Here is a 17,712-nt window from a genome sequence, read left to right on the forward strand (position 1 = left end):
CCTCCAGCCTGTTGTGATTATAATACTGGAGACTTCTTTACAGAGTTAAACATTGGCCTGCCTGGACCAATAAAGTGTTTGGTATAAAAATGGCTGACACTGTGTCTACAATACTCCACTCATCTTAACACCCAAATGCCATCAGGGAGGTGCTACAAGTCCATCACCACCAGGACTACATGCTTCTGAAGCCTCTCGCTTGCAGCTATCCAGCTTCTCAACAAAACTCACTCAACAGTAATACCCGAAATGTCCCTGGCAAACATGCGTTAAATGTCCTTTCCTGCTCTCACTGTTCTGTTGATAACTACTGGGTCTGTTGTTATGTTCACATTTACTTAAGATTGATTATTGACGTCTGCACATGTGACTATTGTTGATTGTTCATGGCTGTTTGCACCATTGCCTTCTAAATTGTTGGTCTGTTATGGTTCTGTCCTGCAGTTTATGCTTGGCACCGAATCATAATCAGTTCCGGTATATTTCACAAAATGGCAATGAAGTGATTCTGATTCTGAATAGAAATGTAATGGGCAGAGGTTTTAGTTATGCTCACAACTATGTCTTTACTCCAACCCTTTGCCATCTCATCAAGTAACAGAATACTTTGTACTTTCAACAGCCTCCTGCCCCTTGTTATACTTCCCTGGTTCAATTCAGATTTAGGCTCAGATTCCACGCTCAAAAAGTTCAAAGTTCAATATAAACTTATTATCAAAGTACATATATGTCACCATATAGAAGCCAGAGATTCAATTTTTTGCAGGCATACTGGGAGTTCATACAGTGTGCAGAAGCCAGCAAACTGTGAAAATACAAAATAAATAAATAAGCCATAAATATCAAGAAGTGAGATGACAAGTCAGTATGTACATGAGATTAATTAATCTCACATCCATCATTTACGTTAACAACCAACACAACCTGGGAGGTACAGTAGGATTGTTGTTAACACATCATTTACAGTGCCAACATCTGGGGTTCAATTCCCGCCGCGGTCTGTAAGGAGTCTCTATGCTCTCACCATGATGGCATGGGATTCCTCCATGTGCGCTGCTCCCCTCCCATGTTTCAGAAACATATGGATTAATTGGTTAATTGGGTGCATGCGCTCGTTGGGCTGGAAGAACCTGCTATCATCCTGTATCTCTAAATGAAAGAAAATCCCAGTGATGTGAAGGGGGCAGCCTACAAGAGTTGCCACATATTCCAGCGGCAGAGGAGATTTACAAGGATGTCGCCTGGATTGGGGAGCACGCCTTATGAGAACAGGTTGAGTGAACTTGGCCTTTTCTCCTTGGAGCGACGGAGGATGAGAGGTGACCTGATAGAGGTGTGTAAGATGATGAGAGGCATTGATCGTGTGGCTAGTCAGAGGCTTTTTCCCAGGTTGCCACAAGAGGACACAGGTTAAAAGTGTTGGGGAGTAGCGACAAAGGAGATGATTTTACTCAGAGAGTGATGAATGCGTGGAATGGGCTGCCGGCAACGGTGGTGGAGGCGGATATGATAGGGTCTTTTAAGTGACTTTTGGATAGGTACACGGAGCTTAGAAAAATAGAGGGGTATAGGTAAGCCCAGTAATTTCTAAGGTAGGGACAGTTCGGCACAACTTTGTGGGCTGAGTGGCCTGTAGGTTTTCTATGTTTCTATGTTTCTAATTTAGCATGCATACAATGCCTTGTGGAGTAACATTGAACACAATAAAACAGAGCACAACTAAAGAACACCAGGAGAACAAGCCCCGTTCCTCCCTCCCACTCACCCACGTACAGACTCACAGTCATCCAAACCCAGGACAGGCCATCTATGGTTTCCAGCAGAGGGCCAGTCCATTCTCACTCCATTTTTTTTTCTCTCTCATTTCCCCTTGTGCTGATTATTTACATTGGTAAATTCATCCATTTGCTTTGTAATTCATGATGCCATACAGTACTGTGCAGAACATAAGAAGTGGGAGCGGGAGTAGGCCATCTGGCCCTCTGACCCTGCTCCGTCATTCAATAAGATCATGGCTGATCTATCCGTAAACTCAGCTCCATCTATCTGCCTTTTCCTCATAACCCTTAATTCCCCTACTATGCAAAATCCTATCCAACCTTGCCTTAAGTATATTTACTAAAGTAGCCTCCACTGTTTCATTGGGCCGAGAATTCCACAGATTTGCCACTCTCTGGGAAAAGCAGTTCCTCCTCATCTTTGTCCTAAATCTACTCCCCTGAATCTTGAGGCTATGTCCCCTGGTTCTAGTCTCACCCACCAGTGGAAACAACTCCTGCCTCTATCTTATCTATCCCTTTCATAATTTTATATGTTTCTATAAGATCTCCTTTCTTTCTTCTGAACTCCAGAGAGGACAGTCCCAGGCGACTCAAACTCTCCTCATAGTCTAACCCCCTCATCTCTGGAATCAACCTGGTGAAACTCCTCTGCACCGCCTCCAAAGCCAGTCTATCCTTCCTCAAGTAAGGAGACCAGAACTGCACACAGTACTCCAGGTGCAGCCTCACCAGTACCAGTAAAACTATTTTACTTATCTTGGTATTATAATTACTAAAAATTTTAAAGACCTATATAAATATAATTTTTCCCCTCTAATTAAATTTATTCAACAAGTGCTTACTAAATGGTCACCTCTGTTGATGTCATTAATTGGTGGAATAAATGCTATTAAAATGGTTATTTTACCGATATTTTTATATACATTTCAAGCAGTTCCATCTTTTGTTCCAAAAATATTTTTTGATAAAATAGATTCCATGATCTTGTCTTACATTTGGAATAATAAAAGCTCCAGAGTGAATAAATTTTTATTGCACAGATCAAAAAAGGATGGAGGACTGGTACTACCAAACTTTAGATTTTATTATTGGGCAATTAATATTCGTTATATCACTTTCTGGATTCATGGTATGGATAACCCTTCACGGTTACATTTGGAGGAGAATTCGGTAAGGGGGTTTTCTTTAGCTTCTCTGTTGGGAGCTCCTCTTCCTTTTTCGTTCTCCAGGATAGGTAGACAAGGTCTTAGTCCTATTGTTAAACATACTTTAAAAATTTGGTTTCAGTTTTGTAGATTTTTTGAATTAATTAACTTCGTACTCTCTAGTAATATCCATTCTAACTTTTTATTTAAACCATCAACTCTGGATAAGGCTTTTTTGATATGGGAAACTAAGGGAATAAAAACTTTTTTAGATTTGTTTTCAGAGGATTGTTTAATGTTTTTTTCTCACTGTTCTTAAATTCAATCCCTCTAGCAATGAAGGACATCATTCCATTTGCCATCTTGATAGCCTGCTGCAGAAGTCTTAGGCACATATAGTTAAAGACTTTTGCACAGTATGTTATACATTTCCAGTTACTAAATATCACATACTACTGAGCCCATACAAAGTTAAGCACTTTTTATGTGGGGTATAGAAAGGGTAAATGCAGGCAAGCTTCTTCCACTGAGGTTGGCTGGGACTGCAACCAGAGGTCATGGATTAATTGTGAGAGGTGAAAAATTTAAGGGAAACATAAGGGGAAATTTCTCCACTCAGAGGAGTGAGCTACCAGTACATGTGATGGATGCAGAGTCAATTTCAAAGTTTATTAAGAGAAGTTTGGATAGGTGCATGGATGGAAGGGCTATGGAGGACGATGATCCCAGTGCAGATTGATGGGAGAAAGCAGTTTAAGTAGCTCAGCACAGACTGGATGGGCTGAAGGGCCTGTTCCTGTGCTGTAGTCTTCTATGACTCTGTGACCCTTTGACTTTTCTCTTATTTCTGTTTCCCAACCACCTTCCTATTTTAACCAATACACAGTACTGTGCAAAACTCTTATCAACAGTACTGTATCTCTTTTGCCCTGAAAGTCATTCTCTTTCTATCTTCCCTCACTCTCGTTTGGCTTCAGAATCAACTTTAACCCCACCAAGCATGTGAACAATGGAAAGGTGAAATCACTCTTTAAAGGAATGTAAAAGAGCATATCGTCTCTGATGCACCATCAATAACTCACTCTGCGACATAAAGGCGAGATATCGGCTTTTATTGACTAGAAGAAGGAACAAGCAGTGGTTGACCACCATACTACATCCTGGAGACTGAGAGGCTGGGCTCCGGCCTCAATCACCTTTATACCGGGGTCTGTGGGAGGAGCCACAGGAGCAGTCAGCAGGGGGCGTGTCCAGACAGGTATATGTAGTTCACCACAGTTTCAAATATGGAGTCTGTCACATTCACCCAACCAAGAGACCTTGCTTCAAGTTAAAATTAGTATTGCTCTTCAAGTGGATCTGTCTACACATCTCATTAAGTCTTTTCATTTTGTCAACAATCTGTCTTTTCTCACTGGTAGCAATTCCATTGTCCTTCCTTAGTGTTACTTCTCCTTAATGAGCTCCTTCAACATTAAGATATTGTTTAAACTATTTCTGCATTTTGACTTTATCACGTGTGTTTGTAAGAACACATCGAACTGTCGAGAAGTTCAGTCAATTCCTGACTTTTAAGCACGTGACCAAGTGGATAAGCAGCTTATTATAGTAGGGAGAGTTCAGGGAAATGAGAGAATAGTTTCATATTCTGCATTTTATAGGATATCCTGCCTTCAAAGTCCAAGATCTCTACCCTATATAGGATGAAAAGTTACCTGTTAAAAGTATAGGGGTCATGTGGGTGGGATCAAGGACATAAAGCTTAACCAAACAGCTACTGATGTCGTCTCCCAGTTTACCTTGAACCTGGTGCCCGTGGTGACAGGGAGGAGAACCGCAGAAGACTCAAATGACCAAACACTTCTCTCCTCCTTGCACGGTTTTTCTGCGGTACCTATAGCAGCTAGAGAAATTGGTGGAGAAGTGGCAGATGGCAGTTAATGCAGACAAGTCTGAGGTGCTGCTCTTTGGGAGGGCAAATGACATGGTCAGTAGTAGGGCACTGAAGAGTGTGGCAAGGCAGAGGGACCTGGGAACACAGATCCATAGTTCACTGAAGGAAGCATCATAATAGACAGGGTAAATGCAAGCAGGTTCTCTCCAACGAGGTTGGGTGAGACTAGAATTAGAAGTCATGGGTTAAGGGTGATATTTAAAGCTCAAAGTAAATGTATTATCAAAGTATACATACCTCACCATACATAGCCCTGAGGTTCATTTTCTTGCGGGCATACACAGTACCTCCAAGAAACACAATAGAATCAAGGAAAGACCGCAACCAACAGGATAGACAAACAACCAGTGTGCAAAGGACAACAAACTATGCACATACAAAAGAAAAGATATTAAATAAATATCAAGAACATGAGATGAATAATGCTGGAAAGTGCGTTCACGGGTAGTAGGAACAGTTCAGTAATGGGGCAAGTGAAGTTATCCCGTCTAGTTCAAGAGCCTGATGGTTGAGGGGTAATAGATAACTGTTCCTGAACCTGGTGGTGTGGGTCCTGAGATTCCTGTACCTCAAAGCAAAAGTTGAAATGTTTAACGCAGAACATAACAGACAGACAGACAGACATACTTTATTGATCCCGAGGGAAATTGGGTTTCATTACAGCCGCACCAAGTATAGTGAAGAAATACAGCAATATAAAACCATAAATGATTAAATAATAATAGGTTAATCATGCCAAGTGGAAATAAGTCCAGGACCAGCCTATTGGTTCAGGGTATCTGACACTCCGAGGGTGGAGTTGTAAAGTTTGATGGCCACAGGCAGGAATTACTTCCTATGACGCTCTGTGTTACATCTCGGTGGAATGAATCTCTGGCTGAATGTCCTCCTGTGCCTAACCAGTACATTATGGAGTGGATGGGAGACATTGTCCAAGATGGCATGCAACTTGGACAGCATCCTCTTTTCAGACACCACCGTCAGAGTGTCCAGTTCCACCCCCACAACATCACTGGCCTTACAAATGAGTTTGTTGATTCTGTTGGCATCTGCTACCCTCAGCCTGCTGCCCCAGCACACAACAGCAAACATGATAGCACTGGCCACCACAGACTCGCAGAACATCCTCAGCATTGTCCAGCAGATGTTAAAGGACCTCAGTCTCCTCAGGAAGTAGAGACAGCTCTGACCCTTCTTGTGGACTGCCTCAGTGTTCTTTGACTAGTCCAGTTTATCGTCAATTTGTATCTCCAGGTATTTGTAATCCTCCACCATGTCCACACTGACCCCTTGGATGGAAGGAGGAACTACTTCATTGTGTGGAATGAACTACCAACAGAGGTAATGAATGTAGGTTGGATTTCAATATTTAGAGGAGGACTATGATCCAGATGCAGCTCAATGGGACCAGAGAGATTAACAGTAGTTGGCCAAAAGGGCTTGTATCTGTGCTGTAGTTTTCTATGATTCTTTAATGCTGAGGCTTTAGAAGACATTGGTTAGAAGTATTGTGAGCAGTTTAGTGTTCATTATCTAAGAAATGAAGTGCTGCCATTGGAGAGGGTCCAGAGATTGATTACAAAAATCATCCCTGGAATGAAAGAGTTAATGTATCAGGAGCATTTGATATCTCTGAGCTTGTACTCACTAGAGTTTAGAAGAATGTGGGAAGGGAATCTAATTTAAATCTAATAAATATTAAAAGACCCAGAGAGAGTATACGGCGAGAGGATGTTGCCAATAGTGAGAGATGAATGATCAGTGGGCACAGCCTCTGAGTAGAAGGACAACCCTTCAGAATAGAGATGAAGAAGAATTTCTTTAGCCAGAAGGTGATGAATCCTTGATATTAATTGTGGAGGCCAAGTCATTGAGTATACTTAAAGCAGAGATTGACAGGTTCTTGATTAGTAAGGGTGTTAAAAGTTATGGGAAAAGGCAGGAAAACGAGGTTTCAACAGAAAACATACTCAGTTGTCACTTTATTAGGTTCACATGTACACCTCACAAACAAGAGAAAATCGGCAGATGCTGGAAATCTGAGCAACACATACAAAATGCTGGAGGAACGCAGCAGGTCAGGCAGCATCTGTGGGATTCCATTCCCATTCCGATATGTCCATCCATGGCCTCCACTGTTGGGATAAGACCACACTTAGGCTGGAGGAACAACACCTTATATTCTGTTTGGGTAGCCTCCAATCTGATGGCATGAATATCGATTTCTCAAACTTCCAGTAATCCCTCCACAGCCCTTTCCCCTTCACCATTTCCCAACCCCTTGTCCCACTCTCATGTTATGTCCTTGTCCACCCATCACCTCCCTCTGGTTTTCCTCCTGCGTCCCCCACCATCCTTCTTTCTTCCATGGCCTTCTGTCTCTTTCACCAACCAACTTCCCAGCTCTTTGCTTCATCCCTCCCCCTCCAAGTTTCACCGATCGTCCAGCGTTTCTCTCTCCCCTCCCCCCATCTTTTAAATCTATTCCTCAGCTTTTTTTTCTCCAGTCCTGCCAAAAAGTTTTGGCCCGAAACATCGACTGTACTTTGCTCCATTGGTGCTGCCTGGCCTGCTGAGTTCCTCCCGCATTCTGTGTGTGTTGCCGAAAACATTGTGTACGTATTCCTATACGGTAGCAATGAGAAGAAGGCATGACCTGACATATGGTTAGGGTTAGGGTTAGTAAGTTGTGGGCATGCTACGTTGATGCCAGAAGGGTGGCTACACTTACAGGCTGCCGCCAGCTCAATCCATAGACTATCTTGGTCATTGACACAAGTGACACAGTTCACTGTAAGCTTCCAAGTTTCAGAGTACACGTGTCAGACATAGCTAATCTTTCCCTTTTACTCTGATCAGTTAACTTACAGCTTTTTATGAATGTGTGTCTGATGCCACGGGGCTGAGTTGCTGCGTAAGAAAGTTTTTCACTGTACCTGTGCAGAAAAGTGCTTATGACAACAAACTCAGATTTAGCTTTGAGATTGCATATGATTTTGGCATTTTAATATGCTGCGTGATTGTCAGCCTCCTCAGCACAAAAATCATCAGAATGCGACTTTGACCTTGAGCTGCGAACATTGTATTACACCCATAAAAGGCAACAAGCTGTACTGTATAACTGAAGATCTCTGGAGTAGTGCAGGTCCATTGGAAATTATCCGTTCCCGAAATCTTATGATCAAATTCTGAAAGCATTGCTCCAGCTATTGCAGAAAAAAACACACAACATCGAACTTTATTTTCTAAATGGAAGGGTGCATGGAGAAGATTTATCAGGATGCTGCTGGGATAGAGAGCATGTCTTATGAAAATAGGTTCAGCAAGCTAAGGTTTTTCTCTTTGGAGCACAGGAAGATGAGAGGTGACTATAGAGCTGCAGGAGATGATAAGAGACACAGCTGGAAACTTTTTCTGAAGGTGGAAATGACATAATCAAGGTGATTGGTGAAAAGTTTAGGGGTGATGTCAGAGGAAGGTTCTTACACAGACAGTGGTGGGTTCGTAGAACACTTGGCAATAGAGACAAATGCATTCAGGACATCTAAGAGACTTCTAGATAGGCAAATGGATGAAGGAAAATGTGGGAAGGAAGATTTCGATTGATCTTAGAGTAGGTTTAAAAGTTGACACAGCATTGTGGGCCAATGTTCTGCTTGGGGATTGTGGTTATGATTGTTCACATTCTCATCACAGAAGACAAACTTTTCCACACTGTTCATCTTCAAATCCACTGTCTGCTTTACCTAGGTACCTCCCACATCCCTCTGAGAGTGTCTAGTGAAACTCTTCTCTGGATTGCAGTTCCTTCAGATAGTCCTGGGTCCCAAGGTGAGCACAGCGCAAGTTCTCCGTCCATTTGGCGATATATGTGTACAGCTGTATGATATTACCTTGAAATTGAACGACCTCTCGCACTAACATGGGAGGAAACTGGAACATCCGGAGGAAACGCATGCAGTCGCGGGGAGAGTGTACATATAGGTGGGAACTGAACACCACTCTTACAGTCGGCACTGTAAAGCATTACGGTAACTGCTACGATATCATTATCAAAAAGAAAAATGAAGGCTCTGATTGGAAAACATGTTTGCCACTAAATACTTAAGCATTTCCAAGAGAGATTTTCAGAACTGTAACATTTGAATGCAACCATTGACCCTTGGGAAGTGAGGGCACCTTACTGAAGGATCAGTGAAGACTAAAGTTGCTCTATCACACAGGACAGAGACTCGAGCTGGGATGCCATCAAAAATGTTAACTCCAATAAGCATTGCTGGCACATATGCTCTCTTCCCAACCCTGAAGTTGGGTAAATCATCCCACTCTTCTTTCAGGATATCTGTGGTTAAAATTCAGACAAATGCTTTTATTTTCCCTTGCCAAATATTAGGCTGACTGGGAATGCCACTGTAAAAATAATGAGTCCTAACCTGAAAATTGTTTTTCACAGTTCAATTCATACCAGTGAAGAAAATCAAAATGAGATTTCTTTAAATTTGAGAAGCCAGAAATAATTGACTTTACTGTGAAGCATGGCGCATAATCCCTCTCGATTGTGCTTTAAAGTTAAGTGAACTATAATATCAAAGTTCAAGGTAAATTTATTATCAAAGTACCTACTGTATATGTCACCATAAACTACCCTGAGATTCATTTTCTTGCAGGAATTCACAGCAGAACTGAGAAATACAATAAAATCAATGAAAAGCTACACTCAAAGGCAGACAATATGAAAAGAAGTGTGAAAATACAAAATAATAAATAAATAGATAAACAAGCAAATACATACATAAATGAATAAATACAAATAAATAAATAATATTGAGAAAGTGAGTTGTAGGGTCGTTAAAATTAAGTCTGTAGGCTGTGTTCCGTGATCTGTTCAGTGTTGAGGTGAATGAAGTTACCCACACTGGTTCAGGCGCCTGATGGTTCAAGGGTAATAACTGTTCCTGAACCTGCTGATGTGGGACCTAAGAATGCTGCACCTCAACGCTACAGAATTCCAATAAAGTATTTCTCTGCTTACTACTTCACCTATTTGCTATATAAATATAAATCCACCTATATAAATAGCTGGATTATATATCCTGGGGTCTGAGGCATACCATAGGGACAGAGTAGATGGGGTTTCAGAGACATGGAAGACTTACCGATGCAGGACCTCATTGCTGGCAGAACTCGGTGGCTCGAACAGCACCTGTCAAGGTGGGGTGGGGGAGGACGTTGTTGGCATTTCAGGCTGAGATCCTGCATCAGGGCTGAGAGTGGAGAGAGAAGATAAGGAGTATAAAGAGCGGTGGAGGTGGAGTGAGGCAGTGGCTGGTGTGTGGTAGGTGATGCGAGAAGGGGTACCTGGGAGACCGGCCGGGGTGGGGGGGGTGGGGTGGCGCTGGGTAAAATTTGGAAACTTCCAAGGAAAAACACAAAGGATAAAGGACTGTGAGTTCATAGGGGTTTCCCCATCATTCAACGGGGACATTTATCAGGGGCGCTGTGTAGGCAGGGCCCTTAGTATTATCCAGGAGCCCACCCATCCATCCAGCACATTCTTTGTTATTCTACCATCATGCAGGAGACTCCGATGCATAAAGACAAGAACGGTCAGGATGGGAAACAGTTTCTTCCCTCAGGCCATTAGGCTTCTGAACTCCCTGTTGCTTCACATTCAAAGTATCACCAGATAATTTGTGCTGTACCCTACTAGATTTAATTTATGTACTTTATTTTGCTTATCTGTGCATAATTCATTCATAGATTGAAATCTTGCTTTCCTAAGTCATTGTATGTTAACGTGTGTTACGTGTACCACTGTGCTTTGCACCCTGGTCTGGAGAAACCTTGTTTTCCTTGGTGGTATATATGTGCTTGGCAGAGCATTGTGGGACGAAGGGCGTGTATTGTGATGCACCATCAATAACTCTCAGAGACGGGAGGCGAACGATAGGCTTTTATTAGCAGCAAGAGACCACCACACAACATCCTGGAGACTGAGGGGGGAGCAGTGCCTCCAATCGCCTTTATACAGGGGTCTGTGGGAGGAGCCACAGGAGCAGTCAGCGGGGGGGGGGGGGGGGGGGCGTGTCCAGACAGGTTATATATAGTTCACCACATATCGTGCTGTAGTTTTCTATGTTTCTATGTTCCTTCCAGCCTGTGCCACACCCTTCTGTGTCCCTTTCCCTCCTCCCAGCTTCTGGATTCTTCTATCATCTGCCACTTCCTGTTTCATCCCTTCCCTTTACCCTTTCATTCTGGTGTCTACTCCTTCCCTTCCCAGTTGTGACAAAGGCTGTCAGCTCAAAACGCCAGCCCTTAATTCCCCTCCACAGACGCTGCCTGACTTGCTGAGTTCCTTTTGCAATATGTGTGTGACCATTCTTCAGCTTTGTGAGAAGAAAAAATACATTTTTTTAAATGTTGCAGATTGTCGAGGCATCATAGGCTGAGAATTATTACAGCAATCAAATTCAATATTTCAAAATCGATTGTTCGCATTTAGGCCTGTCACTGTATTGCCTGTAAGAGATCATGATATAAGCACTTTGCTTTGCAGAAAAGAAATAATCATTAGTTTTATCCAAATGGTTGAACAATTTTGCAATTTACCCGCTTATTAAGCTGTGGAGTATTTATTCTGTTAACTAGATAAAAATTTAACATATTACTTTCAATGAATATTGTTGTGCATTTAATATTTCAGTAATATTTGAGTAACATTGTATATATATTGCTTGATTAAGCATTCTTCTTTGCTTAAGTAATTGATTATGGGTTATATATTTAAATACATGAATTGGATACATCATCACGCTACCTCATGATACTTGCATGCCTCGCTTAATGTAAGCACAAGTTGGACCCGCCCATAATCCCCTACTACCATGTCTTCCTTTAAAATAGTTTTTTTGTTTTGTAGTTATAAAATAGACCAAGTATGTCACATATCCAGAAACAGAAATTAAAAACTGAGCAATTGACCCGGGGCTAACAGAATCAGAACAATTTTATTGTCACTGTTGTAAAATATGTTGTAGCAGTACAGTGCAAAATATAAAATTGTAATTTGTAGTGTATTTTATATATATATATCTCTAGCGTCCCTAAGACTTTTGCACAGACCTGTATTTGTCAACATGGAGCAGAGAGCGAGTTTTTAAATCTGGCAGGAATGGTGAGGGTGGAGGGGTATGGGACTGGTGGCAGAGAAGGGGTGCTGGGGTGGGGGAGTGACGAGGATGCAGCCACACCCAGCCCTGAGACACCAGGCAAGGTCATTTGATTCCAAACAATTGCTTTATTGATAATCACAGTATGTCCCTCTGGTGCATTCTGCTCCCTTCCCCTTTTCCCCACCATGATTCCCCTCTCTCTATCCCCTTCCCACTCTCAGTCCGCACTAAAGACTCGTGTCAGAATCAGGTTTATCATCACTCTCATATGTAATGACTTTTTTTGTGGCAGCAGTACAGTGCAATACATAAAATTACTACAGTTCTGTGCAAAAGTCTTAGGCGCCATGGATATTTTTAATATGGTTTCAGACGGTACGGCCTCCACAGAACACTGATCTCAACATTATTAAGGCTGGCAGAGATTACCTGGAAAAGCTGCAGAACTGTGGCAAGTTCTCCAAGATGCTTGGAACAACCTACCAGCCGATTTTCTTATAAAACCGCATGACAGGGCAATTGAGACGCCATTTTAAAGGCAAAGGGTGGTTACATTAAATATTGATTTGAATGGTTTTTTTTACTGTTTAGTGCTCTTTACACTGCATTTTATGAGATGTTAAAACTTTTCATTTCATTATTTTTGAAAGCATATCCACTCGATAGAATTCTTTGACATGTGCAGGGTAGTGTTTAATATAGAAAGAGTGCTCTCTTTTGCATGACTAAATAAAATAAATAAATAGTGCAAAAAGAGAGTCAGGTAGTGTTTGAAAATCTGATGGTGGAGAAGAAACTGTTTTTAAAACATTGTGTCCCTTTCAGGCTCCTGTACCACTCCTTGATGACAGCATTGAGAAGAGGGCATGTCCTGGGTGGTGGGAGTCCTCGATGATGAACGCTGCCTTTTCAAGCAATTGAAGATGCTGTGAAGACTAGTGCCCATGATGAAGCTGCCTGACTTAACAACCCTCTGCAACTTTTGAACTCAGTCCCATCAATGTGCTAGCATCTTAGAATCTTAGAGAAGTACAGCACAACCTACCACACGTGACTATCCTTAGTCAGAGCACGTCTATCCAAATACTTATACTCTGGTCCAGAGGGTACTTATATATGTTTAGAACCTCTTTTAAACAGTGGAACAACATTGGCTGTCCTCCAAACCTCTGGTATTCTCCCTGTAACTAAGGATGTTTTAAATATCTCTGCTAGGGCCGCAACCATTCCTGCACTTGCCTCCCAAGAGAACACCTTGTCCAGTCCCTCCAGATTTATTCACCCTCATTTGCCTCAGGATAACAAACACCTCCTCCTCTGTAATTTGTACAGGGTCCATGACATTGATAGTGTTTTGTCTCACTTCTGTATCCGTCTCCTGAGTAAGTACGGATGCAAAGAATTCATTTGTGATCTCCCCGTCTCCTCTGGCTCTACACTTGGATTACCAATCTGGTCTTCCAGAGGACCAATTTTGACCCTTGCAGCCCTTTTGTTCTTAACATATCTGTAGAATCCCTTAGAATTCTCCTTCACCTTGTCTGCTGGAGCAACTTCATGCCTTCTTTTAGCCCTCCTGATTTCTTTCATAAGTGTTCTGTTGCATTTCTTGGACTCCATAAGTACCTCATGTGTTCCTACTTGCCTATACCCACTAAACACCTTTTTCTCTCTTGAAAACCAAGGTTCCCTACACTTGCTACCTTTACCTTCTATTCTGAGAGGCATTTACAAGCTTTGTACTTTCAGAATTTCATTTTTAAAGGCTTCCCACTCTTCAAGTACAACTTTGCCAGAAAATAGCCTGTCCCAATTCACACTTGTCAGATCATTTCTGATATCAACAAAATCGTCTTACTCCAATTTAGGATCTCAACTCACAGACCAGACCTATCTCTTTGCATATATTTATTTTGAAACTAATGGCATTGTGGTCACTGGGTGCAGTGTTCTCCCACAAACTTCTGACACCTGCCCTGTCTCATTCCCTATTAGTAGCTCCAGTATTGCATACACTCTCATTGGGACTCCTACGTACTGATGAAGGAAACTTTCCTGAACACTTTTGACAAACTCTATCCCATCTAGTCCTTTTACAGTGTGGGATTCCCAGTCAATATATGGAAAGTTAAAATCACCTTTCTTGTTCATACTTTTCTTGGTCATCCTTTTCTTGTTACTCAGTTCTGTGATTTATAAACCTGCACCTTCTTCAAATCAGAATCAGGTTTATTATCACTGACGTATGTATGTCATACCGGCTGGTGGTGTAGTGGCATCAGCGCTGGACTTCGCGGCAAGAGGCCGGCTCCCTTGCACACTCTCCATCAGCACCTGGGTTGAGTGTCGAGCTAGCAACTCGAGCTCGTAAAAAAAAACCTGGAGAGGGACGGGCTCCGCCAGGATTCAGATGCCCAAGGCACACCGTACGATGAGCAATCGCCAAAAAGATCGGAGCGCAAAAGCTTGTCATGACAGTGCCCTGACAACTCCAGGAGTTAAGGCGCGCACACACACACACACACGAATGTCATGAAATTCGTTGTTTTGCAAAAGCAGTACAAATGCAATACAAAAAACACTACAGCTCTACAATTCACAATAGTAACTGCACTAAACATAAATAACAAGTGCAAAAAGAGAGCAAAACAGTGAGCAAAACATGAGAAAATCTGCAGACTCTGGAAATCCGGAGCAACACCCACAAAATGCTGGAGGAACTCAGTAGGCCAGGCAGCATCAATGGAAAAGAGCACAGTCTACATTTTGGGTAGAGACCCTTCCGCACGACTGGAAAGGAAGGGGAGAAGTTAGAGCAAGAAGGTGGGGGTAGTGGAGGAGAAATTACAAGATGGCAGGTGATAGGTGAAACTGGGAGAGGGGGAGGGGCTGAAGTAGAGAGCTGAGAAGTTGATTGGTAAAAGAGATCAAGGGCTGGAAGAGGGGGAATCTGATTGGAGACAACAGAAGACCATGGAAGAAAGAAAACTGCGGAGGAGCACCAGAGGGAGGTGATGGGCCTGTAAGGAGTTAAGATGAGAGAGGGAAACAGGAATGGAGAATGGTGGGGTGGGGAGGTGGAGGCGATTATCAGAAGTTCGAGAAATCCATGCAAAATAGTGAGGTTATGTTCATGGGTTTATGGTCTGTTCAGAGATGTGATGCTGGAAAATGTGATGGCAGAAACTGTATCCCTCCACCCGAATGGTGGTACTGCGAAGAGAGCATGTCTTGGATGGAGAGGGTCCTTAACAATGGAATGAATGTTGGTATTGGGACTTGGCAACCATTTAGCATGATCTCATGGAGGACTTTTGATCATTTTGGAGCATCCAAGCGATTTTCATTCATTCTTTTCCTCAGTAAGAGTCCATGTTTTTCTCTTTAATTCCTCTGTCAGTAGGTTGCATTCTTGAAGTGAGATAGTGAAGCCAGATAGAGGCTGTGGTCTGTGGAAATCAGACATTAAAGACAAGGTAGTCTTCTCTGATGTTTATTTCATCCAGTACTGTATGTCTGCCGACTCTTCCTATGACTTTAGAGTACGACACAAGTAGACAAGTTAAAAATAGACACTGATCAATTAATAGGTAAAACCTAATTGTTTAAGCTATTATTGTTAATAATACATTTGGTAAATCCACCTTTAACAAATGGATATTCCTGATATTAAAAGGAACATCAGGAAAAGCCTAGGTAGGGTGATATTTAACGTGGACAATATTTTATATTATATTGCAAGAACATGCTGTACTCTTATAGGGAACGAGCAAAACTGTTGTTTCCTGTATTGTCTTGCTAATAAGCATAACAGTTCAATGTTTCTTACTGGGGTTTTGAAAACAATTGAAAAGCCTACAATAGATTAACTGGATGTTAAAAGGATGTTTCCTATAGTGCCTGACTCTAGGACCAGAGGGCACAGCCTCACAATAGAATGATGTCCAATCAGAGCAGAGATGAGGAATAGGTTCTTTAGCCAGAGGGAATTCATTGTCACAGGTGGTTGTGGAGACCAAATCATTGGGTATATTTAAAGCAGAGGCTGATAGGTTGTTGATTAATAAGGGCTTCAAAGGGGAAGAGCAGAAAGAGAAGAATTGTTATGAGCCCTGCCAGCCTGTGCACCTGTATTTGTTAATTGTCATCCTTTCTAGAGTCGTAAAGCCCTTGTGCCTTCTGTTTACTCTTGTCAAAGTTAATTGTGACTAGCACAGGTTTCCTGGATTCTGTGATAATTTAAAGTGGACCACATTTTGTGTGTGTGCGGTGTGTGTGTGTGTGTGTGTGTGTGTGTGTGTGTGTGTGTGTGTGTGTGTGTGTGTGTGTGTGTGTGTGTGTGTGTGTGTGTGTGTGTGTGTGTGTGTGTGTGTGTGTGTGTGTGTGTGTGTGTGTGTGTGTGTGTGTGTGTGGTCGGTCAGTCACTCAGACAAGCCCCACCATAGTTCTGAAGAATAAACTCTTGTTCCATCTCAACATGGGAGTTGGTCATTCCACCGCACCTGTGTTCAGTTGTCAGTCAGTACAAACTGCAACAAGAACGGGATTGAGAGGGATAACAATTCAGTCATGATGGAATGGCAGAGCAGACTCAATGGGTCAAAAGGCCTAATTCTGCTCCTATGTCTTATGGCCTCTGAAAAATTTGTCTATTTTCTTTTGATCAAATGGGATGCTGTTGCTGCATCTGTAAGTTATGGTTTTGTTTAAAACAATATTAAACTTTGTCATTATATCCCCCAAGATGGTCACAGCACAGAGACACAAAGGACTGCAGATGCTGGGATCTGGAGCATAAAGCATACTGCTGAAGGAACTCAATGGCTCAGGTAGTATCTATAGAGGCAGAGGGATGATCAACCCTTCAGGCCGAGATCATGGGACGAATCTGAGACTGTAGAGTGGGGGGTAGCAGTACAAAGGGATGAGGGGGAGGGGGAGGGGGAGGCAGGGACTGGGAGGCAATAAGGTGCTCAGTAAGAATGTGGTCGCAGAGCAGAAGAGCAGTAGAAACCACAGAGGGGCAGCAGAGAGAGAGAGAGAGAGAGAGAGGGGCTTGTAGAACTCCTATCTAAAAAGAAGAACAAGTGGGCATACCTTACACTGGAATAGTGTCTCTTAGAGAATATGTATTTTTGACTGTCAGCCTGTTAGCCATACAGATAAAGGTAAGATTCACTTGGACTCACAGAATACTAGATAGTACAGGTTGTCTGAGTAAACCTTAGGAGTAGTCTAGTACAGTCTGTATGATGGCACACCTTGTGTGTGCATTAGTCATATTTATACAGGTAATGCCACTTACACTTGGTTTCTAAGTGCTAAACTCTGGGATTCATTTTCTGAACTTTATGGTACAAAGTACCTCATTACGTATGAGCTGGTTGGTAAGATTTGGCAGTTTTGCATAAAGCCGTGATTTCATTGGACATTCTCAGACGGCAGGAAAGAATAAGTTCCTCTCCTTGGTTATTTGTGTTGCATTTAGTGTTGTTAATAACTTGTGTTATATATGAATTTATTGCTTTTCAATTTTTATTTATTTACGTTTAAAAAAAATAATCACAAAACATATGACAGTACAGCACACAGTACCATATCTTGGGACAATTTACAATGACAAATTAAATTAACCCACCCATTTAATCTTTGGACTG

General features: G+C 42.1%; 1 long non-coding RNA gene across 2 annotated transcripts in view; it reads left to right on the forward strand.

Annotated features, from left to right (window-relative positions):
- LOC132401803 (uncharacterized) overlaps positions 1–14,239 on the forward strand; it is a 79,391-nt gene extending 65,152 nt beyond the window's left edge. For both annotated transcript variants that reach the window (XR_009514716.1, XR_009514718.1), the window contains exons 2-4: positions 6,135–6,221; positions 8,631–8,711; positions 12,881–14,239. This is a non-coding gene — a long non-coding RNA (uncharacterized LOC132401803). The remainder of the gene's footprint in view (positions 1–6,134; positions 6,222–8,630; positions 8,712–12,880) is intronic.
- Positions 14,240–17,712: the final 3,473 nt, after the last annotated feature.

This window comes from Hypanus sabinus, chromosome 1 (genome assembly GCF_030144855.1).
Source record: "Hypanus sabinus isolate sHypSab1 chromosome 1, sHypSab1.hap1, whole genome shotgun sequence".
Taxonomy (NCBI): Eukaryota; Metazoa; Chordata; class Chondrichthyes; order Myliobatiformes; family Dasyatidae; genus Hypanus; species Hypanus sabinus.